A 14,933-nucleotide genomic window follows, 5' to 3' on the forward strand; every position below is an offset into this window, starting at 1 on the left:
ATCTGTACACGCGAGTATCGATTGAGCTATGAAATGTTTGTAAGAAACCTTCAGAACTCCTGTTATGGAGCCAGCCTGAGGAAATTTTCCCCAGAGTTACACTATTCTTTCACTCCAGATCCATATGTATACGACTCATGCCACGTTTTCTCAATGATCTTTTACTTGGTGGAGACCTGATGCCAAGAACTGGGATTCTGTGATACCACTTTCAGGAGCAGCTGCGATGCAAAACTGAGTGCTTTAAAGAAGATGTCGGGAGAAATTCATGACTTTTAAATACCTGCCTTCAAAGTGAACAAAACTTCAGAGCAAACACTGCCAAGTCTTAACAGTTTCAGGTAAATTGGATTTTGTCTTATTTTAAATTGAAAGTATATTTGGCATTATTTTTAATCCTTGTGTGGATTAAGATAAATAGCACCATTTGGTCGGAGATGGCCTTAAGTGTGATGTGGGTTTCAGGGGTATTGGTATATTGGAAGTAATGTTGTGTAGTGGCACAGATGGCTCTCTCTATTGATCACAGCTACTCGTCAGCTCTCACTGTAGATGTGAGTCATAAATCAATGTGTATAGTCGAAACAAGATCAAGATAAAAACTGAGCAAATACAATGCAATCATTTCAGCATTCAGTGCATGACTTAGTGCTCATGCACACATTATAGAGCTAGATCAACCAAGGTGTAAATAAAAGATTTCCCATTTAAAGGTTTCAACAGAATATATCAAGCTGCTGTAGCAATCGTGTTAATCAATCTGTCACTCATATATTTCTGGATGTGGAAAAAGAGTTTGCGACAAAAGAATGTTGTTGCTGCATCCGACTTTGTAGAAAAAGTCGGCACTATCACTGTGTGATGGTCTTGTGGTAACAGAAAATGTGCATGAAGACAAAAACAAAAAAAAAATGAAAAAAAAAGTTACTGCAGACAGAAATGGTAGGATGAAGTTTGTGCTGCGGCAGATCACCAGAGTGCAAATTCACAAATTGTTGCCGAGTGTAGCAGATAAATGTCATACATCATAGCCTAATGCAACAGATAACTATAGCATTTCATAGCCTTGTGCACAAGTAACTGTAGTATCTTGTGGCCAGTGCAACAGATACGTACAGTACATTATAGCCTCGTACAACAGATAACTATAGACTATCATAGCCTTGTACAACAGATAACTTGTAAATTGAAGCCTTGTGCAGCAGATAATTACAGTACATCATCGGCTAATAAAGCAGATGACTATGTTGCATTAGGACCTAATGAAGCAGATAACTATTGTGTAGCAGTAGATCACTATACTGTAATGTAGCCTGGTGTAGCAGATAAATATAGTCCATTGTAACCTAATGCAGCAGGTAACTATAGTACATCATTTCTTGGTGCAGTGGATGTCTATAGTACATTTTAGCTCAGTGCAGTAGAATCACAGTGTCATACAGCAGGAAGCAGACTTTTTGGTCCAACTGTGCCATGCTGACCAAGTTTCTCAAACTAAACTAGTCCCACTTGCCTGCATTCAGCCCAGTCCCTCTAAACATTTCCTATTCATATACCTGTCCAAATGTCTTTTAAATGTTGTGACAAATCTGCATCTATCACTTCCTCAGGTAGTTCAATCCACACACAAACCACCTTCTGCATGAAAAAGTTGTCCCTGAAGTCCCTTTTAAATCTTTCTCCTCTCACCTGAAAAACATGCCCCCGAGTTCTGAACTGCCCTGTCCTGGGAAAGGGTATTCACCTTCTCTGTGTCCCTCATGATTTTGGAAACCTCTACCTCCTAAGTTCCGGTGGAAAAAGTCCACGCCTATTGAGCCTCTCCTGAAAACTCAAAGCGCCCGTTCCCAGCAGCAGGATGCAGGATCAAAGGGTCATGGGCCAAAGGCAGGTATATGGAGTCAAGCCACACGAATGGTAGAACAGGATCAAGGGGCTGATTGGCCTCCTGCTGCGCCCATGCTCCCATGACCACTGCCCCACCTGCATCATGCCCGTCCCAACACTGGCGCAACCGCCATTATCAACAACCCGAAGAGCTGTGTCTCCCAGCATCCTCACCGACTCCAGTCCTCCACCACGTGCTCTCAAATGGGGAGTAATGCTTGGCACCCTGCATTCTATCCTTGTCAATCTTTTCTGAACCCTGTCCAATTTAATAATATCCTTCTTATAGCAGGTTGACCAGAACTGTACACAGTACTCCAAAAGGGGCTTCAGCAACATGCTGTACAACCACAGCATAACATCTACCTCTGATACTCAGTGGTCTGACCAATGGAGGCAACCGTGCTCAATGCCTTTGTCACCCTGTCGAGCGTTCCAAATATCCACCACCCTTTTGTGTGGAGATGTGCTTCCTAACATCTCTCCTGAATAGTCTGGCTCTAATTCTCAGACTACTTCCTCTGTTTCTAGAATCCCCAACCGATGGGAAATAGTTTATCTTTATCTACCCTGTCTTTTCCTCTTAATATCTTCTTTCAGGCCATCCTATAACCTTCTAAATGCCAGAGCAAACAGGCCTAATTTCTATAATCTGCTCTCATAATTTAAACCTCTGAAGATCAGGTATCATTATGCTATCGTCCCTCCAAGGCCAATATATCCTTCCTCAGGTATGATACCCAGATCTGCTCGCAGTAGTCCAAGAGGGCTCTAACCAGGGATTTCTAGCTTTTGCATTCTTGTACCCCAATCATCCAGATTTAAAGGTCGCATTCCATTAGCTATCTTCGTTATTTTCTGTCTCTGTTTGTGGCATTTTAAAGATCCGTGCATCCGAACCCTTCAGTCTCTTTGGACAGCCACTGTATTCAACTTCATACCATCTAGAAAGTAGCCTGATTGACACCTTTTTCAGATCAGAATTGATAACTGCACACTCATTTACACAGAACTCCGTCTGCCACAGTTTTGCCCATTCACTTAGTCGAATGAATAACCCTTTATAATTTCATGTTATCACCTACACTTTCTACAATGCTGCCTCTAACCTTGTGTTACATGACTTTCTATACCCTTGTCCAAGTTGTTAATAAATAATGTGAATAATTCAGGCCAGAACAAAGATGTTTGCCGACACTCCTGATCGCATTCTGCCAACCTGAGTACCTTCCAGTAAGCTCCAACAAGTTGACGTCTAATTTTTGCGAAGTATGCTTAGTGCTACTCCAGGCATGTTCTCCACCATTGAACAAAGGTTGATACCTAAATTTGATGGGGGTGAACGGCAGTGTTGAGAATTTACTGGGCCATGAGCTTACAAATCATGGGTGAATACAATATCGCTCCTGATGGTGACCCACAGCTCAGTTTCAAGTTGATAGATGTAACGGAAATCCGTCCTATTTAACAAGTGAATCAAGGGTTAGCAGAAAAGGGTGTGAAAGTGGAAGTGAAGAATGTCAGATCAGCCACGGTCCTACAGAAAGGTGCAGCAGGTTCGAGGGTCCGAACTGCCGTCTCCAGCTCCTATTTCTTAGGATTTAACACAACAACAGTGTCTCACATCATATTGCATATGTCTCCCTCCCCACAAGGAATGCACAATGGTCACTCCTGTCAACATTGGGAAGGGCAGATGCATTTGCGACAGTTCGAAGATCTGGTCAAGTAGTATTTCACCTCTTTCAGATTCCTCCCCACCTATCACAGACCCAACTCTGCAATGTGGCCTGGAGCAGCAGATAGCTATGGTGCATCATAGCCTAGTGCCGCAGATAACTATGGAGCATTGTAGCCCAGTGCAGTAGATAACTATGTGCATTGTAGCCCAGTGCAGCAGCTAACTATAGTGCATTGTAGCTCAGTGCAATAGATAACTATAATGCATTGTAGCCCAGTGCAGTAGATAACTATGTGCATTGTAGCCCAGTGCAGCAGCTAACTATAGTGCATTGTAGCCCAGTGCAGTAGATAACTATAGTGCATTGTAGCCCAGTGCAGCAGATAACTATAGTGCATTGTAGCGCAGTGCAGTAGATAACTATAGTGTATTGTGGCCCAGTGCAGCAGATAACTGTGGTGCACTGTAGCCCAGTGCAGCAGCTAACTCTCGTGCATTGTAGCCCAGTGCAGCAGATAACTATAGTGCATTGTAGCCTTAGGCAGCAGATACCTATAGCTGAAAATGTGTTGCTGGAAAAGCGCAGCAGGTCAGGCAGCATCCAAGGAGCAGGATAATCGACATTTCGGGCATGAGCCCTTCTTCAGATACCTATAGTGCATTGCAGCCTGGTGCAGCAGATAACTATGGTGCATTGTAGCCTAGTGTAGTAGATAACATGGGGCATTGTAGCCTTGTACAGTAGAGAGCTATAGTGCACTGTAGCCCAGTGCAGCACATAACTATGGTGCTTTGTCACCTAGTGCTACAGATAATCATAGTGCATTGTCGTCCAGTGCAGCAGATAACTATGGTGCGTTGTAGCCTGGTGCAGCAGATAACTATAGTGCATTGGAGCCAAGTGCAGCAGATAATTATGGTACATAGTAGCCGAGTGCAGCAGATAACTATAGTGCAATGTGACCAAGTGCAGCAGATAATTATGCAGCATTGTAGCCTGGTGCAGCAGATAACAATAGTGCATTGTCATCCAGTGCAGCAGATAACTATGGGGCATTGTAGTCTGGCACAGCACATAACTATGGTACATTGTAGCATAGTGCAGCAGATAACTATAGTGCACTGTAGCCTGGTGCAACAGATAACTATAGTGCATTGTAGCCTAGTGCAGTGAATAACTATAGTGCATTGAGGCCAAGTGCAGCAGATAACTATGGTGCATTGTAGCCTAGTGCAGTAGATGACTATGGTGCATTGTTGCCGAATGCAGCAGATAAGTATAGTGTAATGTGAACTAGTGCAGCAGATTACTATGCGGCATTGAAGCCTGGTGCAGCAGATAAGTATAGTGCATTGTAGCCGAGTGCAGCAGATAACTATAGTGCATTGTAGCCTAGTGTAGCAGTTAACCATAGTGCATTGTAGCCTAGTGTAGCAGTTAACCATAGTGCATTGTAGCCGAGTGCAGCAGATAACTATAGTGCATTGTAGCCTAGTGTAGCAGTTAACCATAGTGCATTATAGCCGAGTGCAGCAGATAAATATGGTACATAGTAGCCTAGTGCATCAGGTATCTATAGTGCATTGTAGCCTGGTGCAGCAGATAAGTATGGTGCGTTGTAACCTAGTGCAGCAAATAATTATGGTACATAGTAGCCGAGTGCAGCAGATAACTATAGTGCATTGTAGCCTAGTGCATCAGATAACTATAGTGCATTGTAGCCTAGGGCAGCAGATAACTATTGTGCATTGTAGCCTAGTGCAGCAGATTATGATAGTGCATTGTGACCTATTGCAGCAGATAACTATAGTGCATTATAGCCTAGTGTAGCAGTTAGGTATAGTGCATTGTAGCCGAGTGCAGCAGATAACTATAATGCATTGTAGCCTAGTGCATCTGATAACTATAGTGCATTGTAGCCAAGTGCAGCAGATAACTATAGTGCATTGTAACCTCGGGCAGCAGATATCTATAGTGCATTGTGACCTAGTGCAACAGATAACTATGCGGCATTGTAGCCTGGTGCAGCAGATAACTACGGTGCATTGTAGCCTGGTGCAGCAGATAACTATAGTGCATTGTAACTGAGTGCAGCAGATAACTATAGTGCATTGTAGCATAGAGCAGCAGATAACTATAGTGCATTGTAGCCCAGTGCAGCAGATAGGTATAGGGCATTGTCACCGGGTGCAGCAGATAACTATAGTGCATTGTAGCATAGAGCAGCAGATAACTATAGTGCATTGTAGCCCAGTGCAGCAGATAAGTATAGGGCATTGTCACCGGGTGCAGCAGATAACTAAATACATTGCAGCCTAGTACAGCAGATAACTGTTGTGCATTGTAACCTAGTGCAGCATGTAACTATAGTGCATTGTAGCCTAGTGCAGTAGATGTCTATGGTGCATTGTAGCCTGGTGCAGCAGATAACTATGGGGCATTGTAGCCTGGTGCAGCAGATAACTATAGTGCATTGTAGCTGAGTACAGCAGATAACTATAGTGTGTTGTAGCCCAGTGCAGCAGATAACTATAGTGCATTTTAGCCTGTTGCAGTAGATAACTATAGTGCATTGTAGCCTAGTGCAGTAGATAATTATGGTGCATTAGAGCCTGTTGCAGTAGATAACTATAGAGCATTGTAGCCTAGGGCAGCAGATAACTATAGTGCTTTAGAGTCTGTTGCAGTAGATTACTATGATGCATTGTAGCTGAGTGCAGCAGATAACTATAGTGCTTTAGAGTCTGTTGCAGCAGATCACTATAGTGCATTGTAGAACAGTGCAGCAGATAACTATAGTGCATTGTAGCCTAGTGCAGTAGATGTCTATGGTGCATTGTAGCCTGGTGCAGCAGATACGTATAGGGCATTGTCACTGCGTACAGCAGATAACTAAATACATTGCAGCCTAGTACAGCAAATAACTGTAGTGCATTGTACCCTAGGCAGCAGATAACTATAGTGCTTGGTAGCTTGGTGCAGCAGATAACTATAGTGCATGGTAGCCTGGTGCGGCATGGGCGGCACGATGGCAATGGGCAGCACGGTGGTACAGAGGTTAGCACTGCTACCTCACAGCGCCAGAGACCCGGGTTCAATTCCTGCCTCAGGTGACTTACTATGTGGAGTTTGCACATTCTCCCCATGTCTGTGTGGGTTTCCTCCGGGTGCTCGGGTTTCCTCCCACAATCCAAAAATGTGCAGGTTAAGTGAATTGGCCATGCTAAATTGCCCGTAGTGTTAGGTGAGGGGTAAATGTAGGGGAATGGGTCTGGGTGGGTTGCGCTTCGGCGGGTCGGTGTGGACTTGTTGGGCCGAAGGGCCTGTTTCCGCACTGTAAGTCATCTAATCTAATCTAATCTAATCTAATCTAATCTAATCATAATTACAGTGCATCGTAGCCTGGTACTGCAAATAACTATGGTGTATTATTGCCCAGTGCAGCAGATAACTATGGTGCATTGTATCCTGGTGCAACAGATAACCATGGTGAATTGTAACCTAGTGTAGCAGATAACATGGGGCATTATAGCCTGGTGCAGCAGGTAACTATAGTGCATTGTAGCCCAGTGCAGCAGATAACTATGGTGCATTGAGGCCTAATGCAGTAGAAACCTATGGTGCATCGTAGCCTGGTGCTGCAGATAACTGTGGTGAGTTGAAGCCTAGTGTAGTAGATAACATGGGGCATTGAGGCCTTGTACAGTAGAGAACTACAGTGCATTATAGCCAAGTGCAGTAGATAACCTTAGTGTGTTGTAGCCCAGTGCAGCAGATAATTGTGGTGCAGCAGATAAGTGTTGGGCATTGTCGCCTGTTGCAGCAGATAACTAAATACATTGCAGCCTAGTACAGCAGGTAACCATTGTGGATTATAGCCTGTTGCAGCAGATAACTAGATTGCATTGTAACCTAGTGTAGCAGATACCTATAGTGCATGGTTGCCTGATGCAGCAGATAGCTATGGTGCATTTTGGCCTGGTGCTGCAGATAATTATGGTGAATTGTAGCCTAGTGTAATAGATAACATGGGGCATTGAGGCCTTGTACAGTAGAGAACTATAGTGCATTGTAGCTAAGTGCAGCAGTTAACTATAGTGCTTTGTAACCTAGTGCAGCAGATAATTATGGTACATAGTAGCCTAGTGCAGCAGATAACCATAGTGCATTGCACCCTGGTGCAGCAGATAACTACAGTGCATTGTCATCCAGTGCAGCAGATAGCTATGGGGCATTGTAGCCTAGCACAGCACATAACTATAGTACATCGTATCCTGGTGCAGCAGATAACTGTAGTGATTTGTAGCCTAGTGTAGTAGATAACATGGGGCATTGTAGCCCTGTACAGTAGAGAGCTATAGTGCATTGTAGCCCAGTGCAGCAGATAACTATGTTACGTTATAACCTAGTGCAGCAGATAATTAGAGTACATAGTAGCCGAGTGCATCAGATAACGATGGTGCATTGTAATCTAGAGCTGCAGATAGCCATAGTGCATTGTAGCATGGTGCAGCAGATAACTCTTGTGCATTGTCACCTAGTGCAGCGGATAACAGTAGTGCATTGTCGTCCAGTGCAGCAGATAGCTATGGGGCATTGTAGCCAAGTGCAGCAGATAACTATAGTGCATTGTAATCGAGAGCAGCAGATAACTATAGTGCATTGTAGTCGAGAGCAGCAGATAGCTATAGTGCATTGTAGCCCAGTGCAGCAGATAATTATGGTACATAGTAGCCTAGTGCAGCAGTTAACTATAGTGCATTGTAGCCAAGTGCAGCAGATACCTATGGTGCGATGTAACCTAGTGCAGCAGATAATTATGGTACATAGTAGCCTAGTGCAGCAGTTAACTATAGTGCATTGTAGCCAAGTGCAGCAGATACCTATGGTGTGATGTAACCTAGTGCAGCAGATAGTTATGGGACATAGTAGCCGAGTGCAGCAGATAACTATCGTGCATTGTAGCCATGTGCAGCAGATAACTATAGTGCATTGTAGCCCAGTGCAGCAGATAACTATAGTGCATTGTAGCCATGTGCAGCAGATAACTATAGTGCATTATAGCCATGTGCAGCAGATACCTATGGTGCGATGTAACCTAGTGCAGCAGATAATTATGGTACATAGTAGCCTAGTGCATCAGATAACTATAGTGCGTTGTAGTCTGGCACAGCACATAATGATGGTACATAGTAGCCTAGTGCATCAGATAACTATAGTGCATTGTAGCCAAGTGCAGCAGATAATTATGGTGTATTGTAGCCTAGGGTAGCAGATAACTATAGTGCATTGTAGCCGAGTGCAGCAAATAACTATGGTGCATTGTAGCCGAATGCAGCAAATAACTATGGTGCATTGTAGCCGAATGCAGCAGATAACTATAGTGCATTGTAGCCCAGTGTAGCAGATAACTATAGTGCATTGTGACATAATGCAGCAGATAACTATGCGGCATTGTAGCCTGGTGCAGCAGACAATTATGGGGCATTATAGCCTGGTGCAACAGATAACTATAATGCATTGTAGCCTAGCACAGTAGATAATTATGGTGCAGATAACTATAACGTATTGTAGCCCAGTGCAGTAGATACCTATAGTGCATTGTAGCCCAGTGCAGTAGATAACTATAGTGCATTAGAGCCTGTTGCAGTAGATAACTATAGTGCATTGTAGCCCAGTGCAGTAGATACCTATAGTGCATTGTAGACCAGTGCAGCAGATAACTATAGTGCATTAGAGCCTGTTGCAGTAGATTACTCTAGTGCATTGTCGCCGAGGGCAGCAGATAACTATAGTGCATTAGAGCCTATTGCAGCAGATAACTATAGTGCATTGTAGCCTAATGCAGTAGATAACTATAGTGCATTGTAGCCTAGTGCATTAGATAACTGTGGTGCATTATAGCCCAGTGCAGCAGATAAGTATAGGGCATTGTCACCGGGTGCAGCAGATAACTAAATGCATTGCTGCCTAGTACAGCAGATAACTGTAATGCATTGTAACCTAGTGCAGCAGATAACTACAGTGCATTGTAGCCGAGTACAGCAGATATTAATGGTGCACTGTCGCCTGATGCAGCAGATAACTAAATACATTGCAGCCTAGTATAGCAGGTAATCATTGTGCATTATAGCCTTTTGCAGCGGATGACTATAGTGCATTGTAACCTCGTGCAGCAGATAATTATAGTGCATGGTTACCTGATGCAGCAGATAACTATGATGCATTGGCGCCTAATGCAGTAGAAATCTATAGTGCATCGTATCCTGGTGCAGCAAATAACTATAGTGCATTGTAGCTCAGTTCTAGCAGATAACTATAGTGCATTGTAGCCCAGTGCAGTAGATAACTATAGTGCATTGTAGACCAGTACAGAAAATAACTGGGGTGCACTGTAGCCGAGTGCAGGAGATAACTATAGTGTATTGTAGCCTAGGGCAGGAGATAACAATAGTGCATTGTAGCCCAGTGCTCTAGATAACTATAGTGTATTGTAGCCCAGTGCAGCAGGTAACTGTAATGCATTGTAGCCTAGTGCAGCAGATAACTACAGTGCATTGTAGCTCAGTTCTAGCAGATAACTATAGTGCATTGTAGCCTAGTGCAGCACATAACTATAGTGTATTGTAGCTCAGTTCTAGCAGATAACTATAGTGCATTGTAGCCCAGTGCAGAAAATAACTGTGGTGCACTGTAGCTGAGTGCAGGAGATAACTATAGTGTATTGTAGCATAGGGCAGGAGATAACTATAGTGCATTGTTGCCTAGGGCAGGAGATAACTATAGTGCATTGTAGCCCAGTGCAGTCGATAAGTATAGTGCATTGTAGCCCAGTGCTGCAGATAACTATAGTGCATTGTAGCATAGTGCAGCAGATAAGAATAGTGCATTGAATCCCAGTGCTGCAGGTAACTTTGCATTGTAGCCCAGTGCAGCAGGTAACTACAATGCATTGTAGCCGAGTGCAGCAGATAACTATAGTGCACTGTAGCCCAATGCAGCAACTAACTATAGTGCATTGTAACCTCGTGCAGCAGATAACTATAGTGCATTTTAGCCCAGTGCTGCAGATAACTGGTGCATTGTAGCCCAGTGCAGCAGCTAACTATAGTACATTGTAGCCAGGTGCAGTAGATAACTATAGTGCATTGTAGCCCAGTGCAGTAGATAACTATAGTGCATTGTAGCCAGGTGCAGTAGATAACTATAGTGCATTGTAGCCCAGTGCAGCAGATAACTATAGTGCATTGTAGCCCAGTGCTCTAGATAACTATAGTGTATTGTAGCCCAGTGGAGTAGATAACTATAGTGCATTGCAGCCCAGTGCTGTAGATAACTGTAGTGCATTGTAGCCCAGTGCAGCACGTAACTGTGCATTGTAGCTGAGTGCAATAGTTAACTGTAGTGCATTGTAGCTGAGTGCAGTAGTTAACTATAGTGCATTGTAGCTGAATGCAGCAGATAACTATAGTGCATTAGAGCCTGTTGCAGCAGATAACTATAGTGCATTGTAGCATAGTGCAGCAGATCACTATAGTGCATTGTAGAACAGTGCAGTAGATAACTATAGTGCATTGTAGCCGAATGCAGCAGATAGCTATAGTGCATTGTAGCCGAGAGCAGTAGATGACTATAGTGCATTGTAGATTCTGGATTAGTGGTGCTGGAAGAACACAGCAGTTCAGGCAGCATCCAAGTAGATAAGTATAGTGCATTGTAGCTTCGTGCAGCAGATAACTATGTTGCATTGTAGCTGAGTGCAGGAGATAACTATAGTGCATTGTAGCCCAGTGCAGAAAATAACTGTGGTGCACTGTAGCCGAGTGCAGGAGATAACTATAGTGTATTGTAGCCGAGGGCAGGAGATAACTATAGCGTATTGTAACCCAGTGCAGTAGTTAACTATAATGTATTGTAGATTCTGGATTAGTGGTGCTGGAAGAGCACAGCAGTTCAGGCAGCATCCAAGTAGCTGCGAAATCGATGTTTCGGGCAAAAGCCTCCCAGGTCATTTCCTCTGCCCTGAAGCTCTTCAACCATATAATGCATTGTAGCCTAGTGCAGCAGATAACTATAGTGCAGTGTAGCCTAGGGCAGGAGATAACTATAGTGCATTTTAGCCTAGTTCATTAGATAACTATACTGCATTGCAGCCCAGTGCTGTAGATAACTGTAGTGCATTGTAGCCCGGTGCAGCAAATAACTGGTGCATTGTAGCCCAGTGCAGTAGCTAACCAAAGTGCAATGTAGCCCAGTGCAGTAGAAAGGTATAGTGGATTTTAGCCTAGTGCAGTAGATAACTATAGTGCATTGTAGCCGAATGCAGCAGATAACTATAGTGCATTGTAGCCAAGTGCAGTAGATAACTATAGTGCATTGTAGCATAGTGCAGCAGATAACGATAGTGCATTGTAGCCCAGTGCAGCAGATAACTAGTGCATTGTAGCCCAGTACAGCAGATAACTATAGTGCGTTTTAGCCCAGTGCTGCAGATAACTGGTGCATTGTAGCCCAGTGCAGCAGCTAACTATCGTGCATTGTAGCCCAGTGCAGTAGATAACTATCGTGCATTGTAGCCCAGTGCTGCAGATAACTATAGTGCATTGTAACCCAGTGCTCTAGATAATTATATTGTATTGTAGCCCAGTGCAGCAGATAACTATAGTGCATTGTAGCCTAGTGCAGTAGATAACTAAACTGCATTGCAGCCCAGTGCTGTAGATAACTGTAGTGCATTGTAGCCCAGTGCAGCAGATAACTAGTGCATTGTAGCCCAGTGCAGTAGATAACTAAACAGCATTGCAGCCCAGTGCTGTAGATAACTGTAGTGCATTGTCGCCCAGTGCAGCAGATAACTATAGTGCATTGTAGCCCAGTGCTGCAGATACCTATAGAGCATTGTAACCCAGTGCTCTAGATAACTATAGTGTATTGTAGCCCAGTGCAGCAGATAACTATAGTGCATTGTAGCCTAGTGCAGTAGATAACTATAGTGCATTGTAGCCCAGTGCAGCAGATAACTATAGTGCTTTGTAGCCTAGTGCAGCAGATAACTATTGTGCATGGTTGCCTGATGCAGCAGATAACTATGGTGCATTGTAGCCCAGTGCAGCAGATCACTATAGTGCATTGTAGCCTAGTGCAGTAGATAACTATAGTGCATTGTAGCCCAGTGCAGCAGATAACTATAGTGCTTTGTAGCCTAGTGCAGCAGATAACTATTGTGCATGGTTGCCTGATGCAGCAGATAACTATGGTGCATTGTAGCCCAGTGCAGCAGATCACTATAGTGCATTGTAGCCCAGGGGAGCAGATAAGTATCGTGCATTGTAGCCTTGTGCATTAGATAACTGTGGTGCATTGTCGTCCAGGGCAGCAGATACGTATAGGCCATTGTTACCGGGTACAGCAGATATCTAAATGCATTGCAGCCTAGTACAGCAGATAACTGTGGTGCATTGTAACCTAGTGCAGCAGATGACTACAGTGCATTGTAGCCGAGTACAGCAGATATTAATGGTGCACTGTCGCCTGGTGCAGCAGATAACGAAATACATTACAGCCTAGTACAGCAGGTAACCATTGTGCATTATAGCCTTTTGCAGCAGATAACTATAGTGCATTGTAGCCCAGTGCAGCAGATAACTATAGTGCATGGTTGCCTGGTGCCGCAGATAACTATAGTGCATTGTAGCCTGGTGCAGTAGATAACTATAGTCTATTGTAGCCCAGTGCAGCAGATAACTATAGTGCATTGTAGCCTAGGGCAGGAGATAACTATAGTGCATTGTAGCCCAGTGCAGCAGATATCTATTGTGCACTGTAACCTAGTGCAGCAGATAACTATAGTGTATTGTAGCCCAGTGCAGAAAATAACTGTGGTGCACTGTAGCCGAGTGCAGGAGATAACTATAGTGTATTGTAACCTAGTGCAGCAGATAACTATAGCGTATTGTAACCCAGTGCAGTAGTTAACTATAATGTATTGTAGATTCTGGATTAATGGTGCTGGAAGAGCACAGCAGTTCCGGCAGCATCCAAGTAGCTTCGAAATCGATGTTTCGGGCAAATGCCTCCCAGGTCATTTCCTCTGCCCTGAAGCTCTTCAACCATGTATTATAGCCTAGGGCAGGAGATAACTATAGTGCATTGTAGCCTAGTGCAGTGGATCAGTATAGTGCATGGTAGCCCAGTGCAGCCGATAACTATAGTGCATTGTAGCCCAGAGCAGAAAATAACTGTGGTGCACTGTAGCCGAGTGCAGGAGATAACTACAGTGCATTGTAGCCCAGTGCAGCAGATAGCTATAGTGCATTGTAGCCGAGGGCAGGAGGTAACTATAGTGCATTGTAGCCCAGTGCAGCAGATACCTATAGTGCATTGTAGCTTAGTGCAGCAGATAACTATAGTGCATTGTAGCCGAGGGCAGGAGATAACTACAGTGCATTGTAGCCTAGTGCAGCAGATAACTATAGTGCATTGTAGCTCAGCGCAGCAGATAACTATAGTGTATTGTAGCCCAGTGCAATAGATAACTATAGTGCATTGTAGCCCAGTGCTGCAGATACCTGGTGCATTGTAGCCCAGTGCAGCAGATAACTATAGTGTATTGTAGCCCAGTGCAGCAGATAACTATAGTGCTTTGTAGCCCAGTGCAGCAGATAACTATAGTGTGTTGTAGGCCAGTGCAGGAGATAACTGTCATGCATTGTATCTGTGCACCCGGCTACAATGCACTACAGTTATCTGCTGCACTGGGCTACAATGCACTATAGCTATCTGCTGCACTATGCTACAATGCACCATAGTTATATGCTGCACTATGCGACAATGCACTATAGTTATCTGCTGCACTCGGGTACAATGCACCATAGTTATCTGCTGCAATATGCTACAATGCACTATAGTTATCTGCTGCACTCAGTTACAATGCACCATAGTTATCTTCTGCACTGGGCTACAATGCACAAAGTTACCTGCTGCACTCGGCTACAATGCACTATAGTTAGCTGCTGCACTCGGCTACAATGCATTGTAGCCCAGTGCAGCAGATAACTACAGTGCATTGTAGCCCAGTGCAGCAGATAACTACAGTGCATTGTAGTCCAGTGCAGTAGATAACTTAATAGAACATAGAACATAGAACAATACAGCACAGAACAGGCCCTTCGGCCCACGATGTTGTGCCGAACCTCTAACCTAGATTAAGCACCCATCCATGTACCTATCCAAATGCCGCTTAAAGGTCGCCAATGATTCTGACTCTACCACTCCCACGGGCAGTGCATTCCATGCCCCCACCACTCTCTGGGTAAAGAACCCACCCCTGACATCTCCCCTATACGTTCCACCCTTCACCTTAAA

At 44.1% G+C, this 14,933-nt stretch overlaps 1 protein-coding gene across 1 annotated transcript in view; it reads left to right on the top strand.

The window, feature by feature from the left end:
• Positions 1–210: 210 nt before the first annotated feature.
• The window catches only part of htr2aa (5-hydroxytryptamine (serotonin) receptor 2A, genome duplicate a), a 453,098-nt gene continuing 438,375 nt past the window's right edge, over positions 211–14,933 (top strand). Inside the window, exon 1 of the mRNA XM_072584579.1 lies at positions 211–341. The gene's annotated coding sequence lies outside the window, so the exon portion shown is untranslated. The remainder of the gene's footprint in view (positions 342–14,933) is intronic.

This window comes from Chiloscyllium punctatum, chromosome 15 (genome assembly GCF_047496795.1).
Source record: "Chiloscyllium punctatum isolate Juve2018m chromosome 15, sChiPun1.3, whole genome shotgun sequence".
In the NCBI taxonomy this organism is placed as follows: Eukaryota; Metazoa; Chordata; class Chondrichthyes; order Orectolobiformes; family Hemiscylliidae; genus Chiloscyllium; species Chiloscyllium punctatum.